The following is an 11,811-nucleotide window of genomic DNA, read 5'->3' as shown; positions in this document are numbered from 1 at the left end:
CCTCAGAAGCTGACCACAGAAGTATCCACGCTGAGCTCATGGTGACCCGTCTTGCCCTTTCCTACACGCAGCTCACACTTACCGGAAGCTCTGCACAGGGGCCAAGAAGTAGATCACTAGAAAAAGACACGTCTGTGGGGGGTTGGACTGTAACTGAGATGGACTTGTGATTTTTCAACTTGGCTCTCTTGAACTGCAGCCCCCAGAACTATCTTTCTAGTAAGCCAGCTAGGATGTCCTCTCCTGGAGGTCAAAAGAGAGAAAGAAGGCAGCAGCTGTGTGGCGGCTCACACATGTCTTCTCCCAGTGATCACGCAAATTATAATCCATATGCTGCTGTGAAGGGGCTTTGTAAATATTATTGAGGAAAGGCCGTGGAGATAACTCAGCTGTCTAAGCACCTGCCTAGGCAACCTCAAGCACCTGGGTTCAATCCCTATATCATATGCCTTACTGACCCAGCCTTGGGGGCACCAAGCCAGACATCAAGACTGGGCGTGGTGGCACACACCTGTAATCCCAGCACTGAGGAGGCTGAAAAATGAGGATCACGGCCATTTTAGCGTTTTGTCAGAAACGTCCACACTATGAAGAAGAAGCCCTACAGATTTCCTTGTGGCTGAGTCAAGATGGTGAAGCTCTTCATTGGAAACCTGCCCTGGGAGGCCACAGAACAAGAGATCCACAGGCTCTTTGAGCAGTGTGGGAAGGTGCTCGAATGTGACATCATTAAGAACTATGGCTTTGTGTACATAGAGGACAAGACAGCGGCGGAGGGTGCCATCTGGAGCCTGCACCACCGTAAGTCGTACAGGGTGAGCATCAGTGTGGAAGCCAGCAAGGACAAGAGCAGAGCTGCAACCAAGTTACACATGGGTGACATCAGCCCACGTGTACCAACAAAGAGCTTCGGGCCATATTTGAGGAATATGGTGCAGTTGTCAAATGTGACATCGTGAAAGATTATGCCTTTGTAAACATGGAGCAGGCAGAAGATGCCGTGGAGGCCATCAGGGGCCTTGATAACACTGAGTTTCCAGGTGGGATGTGTGTGGGCTGCAATTTTGAGCTGTGGTTGTGCATGAGAATGCACACTTGGTTGGTACCCCATCTCTGCAATGTTTTCCGCTCTGTACATTCATTCCCTCAGGAACTGTGGACCTTAATTTACCTTGCTAAGTTCAGACCTCCTTTCTTTTTCTCTCTAGTGTCCATTATCCTGTTCTTGCTGTTGTCTAATACTTCTGTACCTTCCCATTCACGTTCTGTTTTCCCAGCAGGCCTCTTTGTATGCAGAAGCTGTGCTGGGGGCTGCCCTGGATCCTCCCTGCCTCCTGCCTCCTGCCTCCTGCCTCCAGTGGGTGTTCGATTTGGGAAGGACCTCAGTGAGAGAGTCACCACTGCTCTTGGGTTTATTTTGGCCCAGAAGCTAGACCTTGACTTGGATTACTTTTATTTTTCCTGTGAAATAAATGCTTTTTTCAACTTAGGATAAAAAATGAGGATCCCTACAAGTCCAAGCTGCATAGTGAGATCCTGTACCAAATACATAAAATATAATATATATATATATATATATATATATATATATAATTGAGAGCCCTCATCAATTAACTTAATCAGCTGGCAGACTGTCCTAGTGGGTCTGACTGAGCCAGTTGGAAGGCCTAAAAAGAAGAACTACGTTCTCCCTAACTGTAGAGATCTCACGTTTCAACTCATGCCTTGCTGTATTTGAATGTCCCCACCAAACCTCTTGGTGAAATGTACCCCCCTTCATGAAGTATTAAGAGTTACATGTGGTATCTTTATAAAATGGATAGCTGTAAAGGAAGATACAATCTAGGGATTTGTAGGTAAATAGATGCAACTAGAGACCATACTCACAAGTGAGATCAGACTCCTATGTGTAAACATCGTGTTGTCCCTAGTGTAAGAACATGAAACAGTAAATAAGATCCAAAAGATCCAATAGATACTTGGAAAGAGGAAGAAATTGTTCAAAAAGGACAGCTGGGGTAAGGGAAAACATGAAAGAAGGAAGGAAAAAAGAAATGTATGTGTATATACACAAGATAGCTTGGATAGTTATACTGCTTATTTCTACTGGTCTATTGAAATAAACCATTAATGCTTGAATTTTTTTTCTTATTTTTAATTTTTTTATCAATTTTTCATTCTTATATCTGGTAACCTGAAGAACTAATTTGAAGACAACAATATGCAGTATACAACCATTGTTGAATTCCTGTCACTTTTTTAGTGGAATCCTGTATAGTTTCTAAATTTGTACTATTTTTTATTCTATTTAAAAAATAGTGACACTGAGCCTGGTGGCACAGGCCTGTAAGCCCAGCACTTGGGAGGCTGAAAACAGTAGAATCACTAGAAGTCCGATCTGTGTAGTGAGACCCTGTAGGTCCTGTACTAAATACATAAAAAATAAATAAATGAAATTGTCTGATCACCAAAAAATAAATTAGTTAATTTAATTAAATCAAAAATGAAAGAAAATAAAGCCCTACTTTTTGCTATGAAAAAAGGAGGTTTTTGACATTGAGACCCTCATGATGGATTAGCCCAATCCTGGATTATCTAAACAGTGGCTGTGTTACCAGAGTGAGCACTCCCCGGCTCTCCTGTTCTGTTCCAACACCTACGGCTCTCTCCCTGCAGGTACAGCCCAGGCAGTGTTAGGATCCTCTACAAAAGGTTAAGCACATCCTGACACTATGTTCTTGGACTTCCAGGCCCATGAGCTAAATAAATCCTTTTTTTCTTTATAAATTATCCAATATGATACTCCATGATAGAAACAGGCATGCTCATGGCTTCCCTTCCTGACCACCCACCCCATGGGCTCCGGGCCTCTATAGCCAGGCCCCTTAAGCCCACTCCTATTTCAATTTCACATAGCTTCTGTAATTCCAGTGAGTATAAGTACAACCAGAAAGCAAGAAGGGTATACTTAAGTTCACCACTCAGCTCTTCCCTGAAGAGATGGGTAGCATGGACCCAAGGGCTGAGTGACAGGGACCTTCTCCTGGCATCTTCCTCCACCAACCACACACCTTTAGACAACTAATGTTCATTACCCCTCTGTCCACTGTTTCTTTACAAACTACTATTAAATTCTAAGTTGAGCCTATTTACTTTCCAGGGTGTATTCAGAATTCAAAGGATATAATATATGAAAGCTCTGTGTCACCTGTAGACAAATGAAATTTGTATAGATTAAAAACTACCTTAAGGGCCAGGGAGACAGCTCAGTAGAATAAGCGCTTGCCTGGCAAGTGCACGGGCCTGAGTTCAATCCCTGGTTTGGCCAAAAAAATAATAATAATTTAATATTTCTTGAGAGGGGAGGCAGAATATGAAGGAATAAATATTTTCCATACAAAGACTGTGCACAGGAAAGGTGACTGTCTGCCCCCACACCACCCTCTAGCCCTTCCTGGGAGGCAGGCAGGCTGCACTCGGAGACAAAGGGAGGCTCTGAGAGGATGGCCAGCTTACCCAGGCCACAGAGGAACATTCGGAGTGCTCTGTGAAACTGGCTCAGTGACACCAAAGTCCGGGCTCTGTCTGACCCTCCTTTGGAAAAGAAGGGCATTTCTCTGCCTGAGTCATCAGGAAATCCACTGGAACCCCCTGAAGAGCTGCAAGAGCCATTTTCCCACACCCACTGTTTTTTGGAACCTGCTTCTTTTCACTGGAGAGGAAACGGAATCTCTTTTCATTAATGTAGCAGTTGTTTCACTGATCTGCCTGAGTCACAACACTTGAGAAATCAATAAAAGATGAAACCTTTCCTGCTCCTTGCTAACTGGCCAACTCTCCTTCCTTAATTCACAATTAAACTATTCCTGTAGAATAATGAAAGTGGCACCTCACTATTTGCTTATTTTAATTCCTTTAATCATTAAAATACCCAGAAAGGACACTTTACTGTGTGTTGTGCCCACTGGACAATGACAGTGATCAGAGGTTAAAGTTATTCAACAAACAAAAATAGTTTGGGGGGGAGGGGAGTTTAGTTCACCTTTTCTGAAAAAAAAATGTGAAAGAGCCAAGATCATTTCGGGGTTGGGCATGTCCTTAGGGCTAATGATCAGCTATCCAGAGTCTGTGAGACAGCATGTAATGTGGCAAGCGAGGCCCTTCCATTGGGTGCTGGAGATCTGTGGGTATTTCAGGCCCACGTGGAGCCAGAAGTGAGGAAATATGCATTCACAGAAAAAAAAAATGGTTTTTTTCAAACCCTATATTACATGTGAAGTTAATTCTACACAAATGAAGTTTAAAAGTGAAAGGAGCAAAAAAAGATTAATTATGTAACAAGTATTATCTTTAGTACTTTCAATTGCTTTTCTTTTTATTTTTAAAATTTCATAAGTATTAACCCCTTTTAATGATAGAGAGACAGCCAGAAATTTATATAATTAGGAGAGTGGGACTAGGGTTCAAGTTCAGGTCAATTCAAGGACTTATAATTTTTACTTTTTCAAATGATATAGTCTTTATTTTAATGAGTATTTGTTAGGGCTGGAGAGATGGCTCAGTGGAATAAGTGCTTCCCTGGCAAGCGCAAGGGCCTGAGTTCAATCCCTGGTTCCGCAAAAAAAAAAAAAAAAAAAAAAAACCTTAATGAGTATTTGTTATTATCATAATTTGAGAAAGTTATTTTGCAGGGGTTGCTGAGGCTTGAACCCAGTGCTTCGCACACTGAGGTACATTTCCAGCCCAGCAGTTCTAGTTCAATAAATATTAAATGTCAACCTTACCACTTGACTCAAAAACAAAATGTAACCCAATATGCAAAAATTCCATCATTACTCTTTGAATCTGAGTGAAGTTAGCTAAACTCCTCATTACTTCCTATAGAGGGTCAGATAATTTTGGCTCCTACTAACTTCTTGGGCTTCTCTTGTGCAATCCGTGATGGTCGGGATCTTATTATTTGATGATTTCCTACGTTACGTATTAAACTTGAAGCACAGCACACAGTGGATGCTGGCACACTGTGAGCACTCAAGAATTGTTACTAAATACAACTGAAGATTTGCCCAGTGTTTTGAAATTTTCAAATCACTTTTGCTCAGATTATTACTTGCAACAATTACAGAAACCAGATGTGTGAGTTACAACAAATTATTATTAGTCCCACTTTACAAATAAGGAAATTGAAGCTCAGGATGCATTGAGTAATCTCTTCAAACCCTTTTGAGTTTAACTACAAATCAAGATGTCTTGAATACAAAAATCAAAGGCTTTTTTTCCAATATAAACACTCCCTCATTAAAGAATATCAATTTAACAATGCTGTTTGATGTTTTGCCTTCTCCTTAAATAAAAGGCTGAAATGAACAGGGCTGGATGATATCAAATGACATATTAGAGTCTGAGGTCCCAAGTTTATTTGGAGTCTCTGGACTGATCTTACCCTGCTGACCATTTAATAAACCAGATCAGTGGTTGTTAAGCTTGATGCTCAGTCCTGGGGGTGACAGTGCATCTGGGACCAACATACGAGAAAGGAGAAGTTTTAGAGTTGGTCATCGCAGAGCTATCTATATATTATTCACCAGGAGGATATGAAGGTTGGCCTTGATCAGCCACAGGTGGCCGAAAGGGACCAGTTACCTCTAATGGTTATGAACGTGCCAGACCATCCTGCTCACCAGCCAAAGGCAAAATGATCAAGGTTACATCAACTTAGCTCTTTGTTGACAATATAAATTGGATAATTTTGAAGAAAACCTTGTATGTATGTATGTATGTATGTATGTATGTATGTAATGGAGACTTTGGACTTGGACTCTTTAACAATGCTGACACTGTTGGGACTTCAGAGACTCTTAGAGATGGACTACTGCCTTTTGCATAAAGGGATGTGTATGACATGTCTTTGGGGGCCAGGGATAAAATATTGACTCATATCTAGGTGTCCCCCAAAGCCTCAGGTGGGTATGCCTTGGGGCTGGATCCAGAGTGTGTGTGATTGGAAGTGAATCATAGAGCAGTACCAATATGAGGGACACTAAGGCTAATGGTGTGGGCGATACCCCCCCCCAAGTAGCCTGGATAAAATATAAAGGACAGAAAGAGCTGTGGTTTCCCCTTCTTACTTGGCTACTTTCTGCCCCCATGCACTGTTTCTCCTCTGAAATACCTGGCCAGCAAGCCACCCTGCCTTGGAGCCAGCTGATTATGTGCTAAACCTTCTACAAACTGTGAGCTGAATAAACTCGTCCTTTAAGTTTGGGTGTCCGGTAGTTGGTCTTAGCCTTGGGAAAAGTAAGACAAATGCAAAGGTCAAAATGGTAAAGGTTGAATACACTTAGCTGTTTGTTGACACAGAACATGCTGTAGACTATTTGAGGTGATAAATTGGATAATTTTGAAGAAGAAATTTCATGTCCTTGTGTGTTGTCAGGTTTAAAGACCTAAAACCACAGTAAAAGCAAGGCAAACTGAAAACTAAATATGAGTGTTCGTGCACACATGGGTGTGTTTATGTGTATATGCATTTCTTATAAAATGAACTGAATTGAAGATAAAATGTTTAAAGAGATTTGTTTTCACTTGAGTTATCCCAGTGTGTAAAAACTCAACACATTTATTCTCAATTACACATGGTCTTATTTGCTTTCCACAAATACTTGAAGGGCATGACTAAGCCAAGTTATGCATTACTCAGTGCTGTTCAGCTCTCTCTCTCTCTCTCTCTCTCTCTCTCTCTCTCTCTCTCTCTCTCTCTCTCTCTCTCTCTCTCTCTCTCTCTCTCTCTCACTTTTCTGCCTCCATCTAATCCCTGGCCATAGCTCCTGGGAAATTCAACACTTTGCAGAAAGGGCCTTTTGCTTGATGGTCTTATATAAAGGAACCTATCACCCAAAAGACATGGGATATGTTGCTGACTCAATCTAAAGAAGGATTTCAGGTTGGGTCAGCAACATCCTGTGAGTAGAAGCCGCCAAACTTCCTCTTAAGGCCAGGTCACAACGAGTTTACTGAGAAGACTGGATGGATACTGTAATGACTGCTGGAACTTGGGCCAAAACCAGCATCTATAAAAAGAAACTTCTCTCCCATCTCTCCTCCCATTTGCAAACGTGTGTGTTTTCCTTGCAGGAACCAGAAACAGTCTTGTTCCCTCTTCCCACCAGCCTCTCCGGGGGTGGGGGAGAACTCAACTTCTGTTTGTTTGTTTGTTGTTTATTTGTTTGTTTTTGTAGGTCTGGAGACAAATTCAGGGTGTTGTGCATGTAACACCAGAACTCTTCTACTGAACCACATCCCCAGCCCTCAACTTCTGAATACTCAGAAAGATGCTGGGTCTTTTCATTCTGTCCATTATAAGTCAATTATATTCATTTGGCAGCACAAACATATGATCTTCACATGCTCCAAGGTGTAGAAAACAGAGCAGGAAGGATGCTATGTGTGTGAAGCACCCCCTTTGGGGTCTTCTTTAGTTATGTGGAGTCAAGTACCATCAGAAGGCCTATTCTTACCTGTGCCCCATGCAGGGACCTAAGACAAGTCAGCTATACCCAGACTGAGCCTTGTCTCACCTATCTGCATCCCAGTGCCCTAACACCAACCTGGGAGGTAAAGTGTCACTGCCAGCTGTGATGAGCCTATTTTCTTGACTGTCACCCTCCTATCTCCAGGATCCTCTAAGTCCTGTCTGCTTATTAACAGGAGTGCCCCAAAGGTGACCTCAGCTGCACCAGGGAAGAGCTTCTCCGCCCCTTCCTCCTTCCGCCACCTCTCTGTCTTCCTTGCAGCCCTGTGGTGGTGAACCCTGTGCCATCCCCCAGGGCAAGAAAATTGCCCTCGCTGCCAGAACCTGTGTTCTCTGCAGTGCTCTGTGTGTCCACCTCAGGCTGTGCGATGGCTCTGGCCACCCCTCGTTATTACACCAGCATCAAGCCCTTCATCCACCCACGTTACAGATGAGTCTCTCAGTTTGGAATCAAAGTGAGGAGAATGGAGAACAAAGCCCCATGGCAGACAGGAATCTGCAGACACAGAGCCTACACAGAAGGGAAGAAGAAGAAAGGAGAGAGGAATTCAGAGACATGGATCCAAGGACATAGACTGATGTAAGTTTCAACCCCATCTTTAAGACAGAAACATCCAGAAACCTAGCTAGGCCTTTATGTGTCTACATGGTCCAGCCAAGCAGTCACTCTCAATCCCTGCGCCAGATCAGTTCTGTCACAACTGGGGGGAGAACTACTGCCATCTAGTAGACAGAGGCCAGGAATGCTGAGAAACAACCTCCAATAGACAGGGCAGCCCCCAGCAGTGGAGCACTCTCCGACCCCACACAGCAATAGCAGCCCTGTGGTTGAGAAATCCTGCTCCAAGTGACCAGATCACTTCCTGCCCCTCTAGCCCTGTTCATTATTTCTTCATCCTCTCTGGCTTCCTTTCAGGTCACAGAGCGCACCAACTCCTTCCTCCCTGAGGGCTTTTGCAATTGGCATTCCTGCTCCCTGAAATGCTCCGTTCCATGAATGGCTGTCTCCGTGGCATCCTTCAAGTTGTACCCAGGTCCCCACACCCACCTGCCCTTCATCCCATTCAATCTCACTAATCTGATTATTTCTTCATCACCAGCTGACATTTGCTTGTTTTTTCCTTTTTATCAGCACCTCTACCCTCATTCTAAGTAGAGGTAGATGGGTACTGGTACTCCAGTGACCAGTCCCAGGCCTGGCCCATAGCAAGGCTCCACAATTACTTGGCGAATCAAGGGAGAGAGAAGTAACTTGGACATTACGGTGAACGCAGTTCTCCTCATGTGTTTGGGTTTACTCCACCATCCCCCTCTGGCCAACTCAGATATGACTTTATAGGATCTGTTACTGTGACAGTGTGTTAATCCTGTTCCCCAGAGCACTGAATCATTTTTTTCACTGGACTTACAGCATGATGTAGATCTTTTCTCAAGGTTACCTCTCTTCCAAAGTACAGCTCTGTCCCCCTGATATGTCAGGAGTCTACTCAGGAGTCTCCCTACTCCACAGAGATTCTGCTAGGGATCAAAAGGACTCCCCATACCCCAATGTCCCAGGCAAAGAGCTGGGATTTAGAAGGGATTACCTCAGAAAAGAATTAGCCTGAGAAAACTAGACAGATCTCATTAAAATATTCACTGTAAAAATACCCCAACTGTACTATGACCACAAATATAGCCTATGGATACTGGGCTAAAGACGTCCTCCAGTCAGTACCCTCTGCAAGTCACCTGCATCTTCACCTGTTCATCCTGGTTCTTTAAATTCATTTCCTCTTTGCCATATTCTGCTGTATTCTCAGTGTAGCTGCTAATGCCTTCCATATGCCTCAGAAGTAACTCAGTGTAAAGTTACTACTGATAACTTTTAGTCCTTTGCTATTTTCCCCTATATATCCAGATAAATGCCATTTCTCACCTCTGTCTCCTACAGGTTATATGGCATTGTCTTGGTTACTTTTCTGTCATTGCTGAGACAAAATATCCAATACCCAAAGACAATAGGGGAAAGGTTTATTTAGCTCACAATATGTGGAGGTGTCAGTCCATAATTGGCTTGTTCCAAGGCAGGGTGGCACTCAATTCCCTTTTTGGCTAAACATCCATCAGGTGATCAGGGTAACTATTTCTTTCTCCTATGCACTAGTTAGGGTGAAAGTTAGGAATCTTTGAGACAGGGCTACTGGGGAGGCCATCCACAGGGAAGCAGCCCTGGCATGAAGTTTCTTTATCTGCCTATGTTCAGAACAGCGCTGCCAAGCACAGGACAGGGTTAGCTGACCTCTGTGGATGCAGAGAGGTCTTCCAAGGGCCCACCTAGGCCCTTCCTCTCTGCTGTGTGCAAGTGGATCTCACCTTCCAGGATTACCACATGGCTTCCCCAGCATGGCTGTACCAAGGACACGTAGCAGCAGCCCTTGCTCCCCATGACATTTGTACAGGTAAAGGGGTAGAAGGACCCCCAAAGAGCCACCCATTCCACGTAGAAAGAGTAGAATTGCTCCAGTTTAATTTTTTTATCATTTTACTACCAAGTAACCTCAAAGTTGAAAAAGTTGTTAGAGGCAATTTAAACAATCCTCTGGTTGTGCCTTGGTTATAAGAGAAGGCTCACCGATGGAGTGAGCACTCACAGGGGGACTATTTTCAGTGATGCCCTAAAACAATAAAATATTCTCAACTTTTATTTATTGGAAACAAAGTGACGTATTTTAATTCTAGTCTCTAATAACAGCACATGGATTTTTTTCTTCTTTTTCTTCCCTAGTTTCTTTTGTCTTTTCTTTCTTTTTTCTTTGCTCTCTCTGTCTCTCTGTATCTCTCTGTCTCTTTCTGTTTGTCTCTATTTCTGTCTGTCTCTGTCACTATCTGTGTGTGTGTGTGTGTGTTTGTCTGCCTCTCTCTCTCTCTGCCTCTCTCTCTCTCTCTCTCTCTCTCTCTCTCTCTCCCTTTTCCCCACCACCACCCCTCTTACCCCAGTTTAAAATTCAAAGGAAACCTCTCCAGAGACAGTAATGAATAAATCAACCAAAACTGTGTTGACTCCCATGGAAGAAAATGCCAAAATAGATATACATATTAATCTTACGGGAAAACCACCACAATTCTGTCTGCTCCCACAGATTACAATGCTAATCTGCCTGTTACCCTCCAGGGTTTATAACTACCTTGGGCCTAGAGCCTTGTCAGTGCGCCTCTCCTATCTCCCAGGGCCTCTCCTGCATGCTTCCTCTTACTGAGGGTGTTTGCAAAACTCAGAAACTAGAACTGTGGTGAGAAGTCCATGAAGGGCTTAAAAGCAGTGACAGATGGTCCACCAGTCCTGACCTGGGGATGGACTGAAGGGCAGCAATGGTGTCGGTCCCCGAGATCTTCCCCTCAGTTCATGGCTAAGAATCAAAATCAAAAGTGCGCACTGTCCCCTTGAGCCTCGGCCGGTAACAGATTTCCCACTTAGCCCCAACCCTGTTTATTCATCCAGGTAAGGGGCTTTGGCAAGTGTAGCATGAGGTGAGTTTATTCTCATTATTCAGCAGCACTGCCGAGGAAGACAGACTATTTGACTCCATACTAGTATTTTACATAGAGCTTTGCGTTTTATTACAGTTTTTCACAGATGCTGTAAGATAAGCACTGCCGGTCACACTTCCTAAGGAGGTTAAAGTAACTGACTCACTGTCACGTAGCCGCTTTGGTGGCCTGGCTGGGATTCACACCCCCCTTCATCGGATTTCAAAACCAGCACACTTTAAATGAGCCTCCATTTGACTAGGATGAGAAGCAGAGATATGAAAAGGTAAATGAGGACTAGGGAGACAGCTCAGTGGTCTAAGCGCCTGCCGGGCAAGTCCATTGACCCAGGTTCAATCCCCAGTGCCTCACGGTGTGCCACTGTGCCGCTCACCAACACAGACCATGGTGGCCCATGTCTGTAATCCCAGCAGTAGGGAGGCTGGTGGCCCAAGTCTGTAATCCCAGCACTAGGGAGGCTGGTGGCCCAAGTCTGTAATCCCAGCATTAGGGAGGCTGAGACAAAAGGATCACTACGAGTCTCAACTGCATATTGAAACCCTATACCAAATAAATAAAAAGATTATTTAAGAATTTTTATTGCATAATTCTTTTTTTGTACTATCACATACATATGTTATATTTATGTAGTATTTCAAAGTTTGTAGACCAAAAATGTTATTTTTTTTCAATAATACACTGCATACATTCTTCCCAGTGGTTAATTGCTGTACAAGATGCAGACCTGTGATCCTACTTACAAACACCAT

The 11,811-nt window shown here is 43.5% G+C and overlaps 1 pseudogene; it reads left to right on the top strand.

Annotated features, from left to right (window-relative positions):
- The first annotated feature begins 629 nt into the window (after positions 1-629).
- LOC101585480 overlaps positions 630-11,811 on the top strand; it is a 97,045-nt pseudogene continuing 85,863 nt past the window's right edge.

Source organism: Octodon degus, unplaced genomic scaffold (assembly GCF_000260255.1).
Source record: "Octodon degus isolate 3935 unplaced genomic scaffold, OctDeg1.0 scaffold00096, whole genome shotgun sequence".
Classification (NCBI taxonomy): domain Eukaryota; kingdom Metazoa; phylum Chordata; class Mammalia; order Rodentia; family Octodontidae; genus Octodon; species Octodon degus.
This window is presented reverse-complemented; position numbering and strand designations above follow the sequence as displayed.